This window comes from Heptranchias perlo, chromosome 12 (genome assembly GCF_035084215.1).
Source record: "Heptranchias perlo isolate sHepPer1 chromosome 12, sHepPer1.hap1, whole genome shotgun sequence".
Taxonomy (NCBI): domain Eukaryota; kingdom Metazoa; phylum Chordata; class Chondrichthyes; order Hexanchiformes; family Hexanchidae; genus Heptranchias; species Heptranchias perlo.
In genome coordinates this window covers 65,147,587-65,150,086 of record NC_090336.1, presented here as the reverse complement: position 1 = coordinate 65,150,086, position 2,500 = coordinate 65,147,587, and the positions used below count along the sequence as shown (strand labels likewise).

General features: G+C 55.7%; 1 pseudogene; it reads right to left on the bottom strand.

Annotated features, from left to right (window-relative positions):
- Positions 1-2,109: 2,109 nt before the first annotated feature.
- Positions 2,110-2,226, bottom strand: LOC137330052 (U2 spliceosomal RNA; annotated as a pseudogene).
- Positions 2,227-2,500: the final 274 nt, after the last annotated feature.

The window sequence follows — 2,500 nt, the reverse complement described above, 5'->3', positions numbered from 1 at the left end:
ACCGCCACCGCCTTTTCCTCCCCTTGACAAACGGACAGACAGACAGTCAGACAGTCAGTCCAGTTCGGGAGCGCAGCTTTCATTAAGCAATGGCATTTGTGACAACTCATCGTCTGACAGGTTGATGATTTCCCCACACGCCTCCTGCCGAATAAAAGGCTCACCCTCCCGGACACTACCCCCAGAATCACCCACCCCGCCCCCCCGGGGTGAATATTAAGCCCGAGAACACCGACTGTAACCAACCGCAGTGAAAAGTTGAAGTGGCAACTCATTAACCAGATTTATTTTGGGCAACTCATTAACCAGATTTTTTGTTCATTTGGTTTATGAGTTGCCAAGTGTAAATCTGGTTAATGAGTTGCCACTTCAACTTTTCACTGCGGTTGGTTACAGTCGGTGTTCTCGGGCTTAATATTCGCCCCAGGGGGGGTGTATAGCGGGCGATGGCCGGTGTGGAGTGCGTTTTTTGGGGGTTGATTTTCACTTTGCCTCGCTGGTGGAATTTGTGGGAGGCAGGCAAGGGGATTGGTGTGGGCTGGTGGGCGGCAAGGGAGATGCTTGCTTCGGGGTGTTATCCTCACTTTGGTCCGCTGGTGAGAGTAGGCAGCGGCAGGCTGGCAGGCAGGCAAGTGTGATGTAGTGTGGGGTGCAGTGCAGTGCAGTGCAGTGCGGTGCTGCCCTGTTGTTTATGAAAGGTTGTAATGACACTGCTTTGCAGCTGACCATGTCCACTGATTTGTGACGCCCGTATGGAGGCTGATATCTCAGGAGGGCCGAGGCCGATTTCCTCCGGGGACGGCTCGTCGCGTGCGGCAGGACGAGGCGCAGCGGACGGTACCGAGCGCTCGGAGGTGCGGCGCTGCCCGCCGGAGGTACAGCGAAAGGCTGCAAACCGCTTTCCGCCTGCTAACTCGGCGGCCGTCAGACCGACCGACTCCGCTTTACCACCGGAGCTAGAGTCGGGCAAGGGGCACCGAAGGGTACCGGAAGGATCGCGTTCGCACGACGGGAAGTCGACTAGCGGGCCGCCGAAAGCGAGCCGGGGGCCCCCGGTTTTTCTGTCCCACCTGGAGACTGATATCTCAGGAAGGCCGAGGCCGATTTCCTCCGGGGACGGCTCGTCGCGTGCGGCAGGACGAGGCGCAGCGGACGGTACCGAGCGCTCGGAGGTGCGGCGCTGCCCGCCGGAGGTACAGCGAAAGTCTGCGAACCGCTTTCCGCCTCCTCTCACCGCACGGCTCTCCTTTTCACCCACTGGCGGATTTTCACCCTCCGACTGCTCGCTACCGTCCGCTGCGCCTGGTCCGGGCCCTGTCCATTGTCATGTTAATGGCAGGGCGGGGCAGGACTGCTTTCACCAGGAACCCGGTTTTCTGGGTCAGAGGTTCCAGGGGACCTGTTTTGTGCGGACTTCCCTGTGTCCGTCCCTCCCTGCCTGCCTTCCCCCCAGGACTTCCTTCTGAACACCTTTGTCGTTTGAGCGAGGGCCAAAAGCCTGCCTGTGAAAGGGAAGGATCAGCCGGTCGGCCCCCTGTTGGTCGCTGCTGCCAGTGCAGCAGGCGTGCGTGTGTATTCGGCCTCGTGTCCAGGTCCCTCAGGGACTTGAGGCAACTCTCCCCGGTGGTCTCGTGGTCAGGACCGGGCTTCGAATCCCGGTCGGGGGGGATGGCTTTCTGCTGCAGATTAATTGGCACCTCTGAAAGAAAGTCTCCCCTCCTGAGCGTAAAGCTCCACCCTCACCACCACCACCACCGCCTTTTCCTCCCCTTGACAGACAGACAGACAGACAGTCAGTCCAGTTCGGGAGCGCAGCTTTCATTTGGAAGCAGACCCTGCTTGTTTAAAGTCAACGACGCCAAGTTATTTTGCACTTTGAATTATATCGCTACGTGCGAGCGGCACTCAGCCTTGGAGAAGAAAAAAATACCACTGAGCTGAGAAAGTTCTTTTTAAAAAGGTTTCCTTCCACAGCAGCTCTGAGTGAGAGAGAGAGAGAGAGAGAGAGATATCAGCTTTATTCTCAGTAATAATACACACACACACACACACACACACACACAGAGACACTGGGAAAGAGCTGATTTTCCTTTTGAATATCTCCCCACGGGGAGCTGCACCGTTCCCAGAAACACTGCAATACTGGGTCGATGCGTGGAGTGGACGGAGCAAGCCCCTATTCCATCTCCCTGTTCTAAAATTCAATTAAAAATAAAAGTAAATAATATGTGTGTGTGTGTGTGTGTGTGTGTGTGTGTGTGTGTGTGTGTCGGTGTCAGTATCAGTCAGTGAGTCAGTGTCTCTCTCTCTCTCTCTCTCTCTCTCTCACTCAGAGCTGCTGTGGAAGGAAACTTTTTTAAAAAGAACTTGCATATTGAAAGAAAGATGTGTCTCAAGCTGCCGGGCCCTGTCCATTGTCATGTCAATGGCAGGACTGCTTTCACCAGGAACCCGGTTTTCTGGGTCAGAGGTTCCAGGGGACCTGTTTTGTGCGGACTTC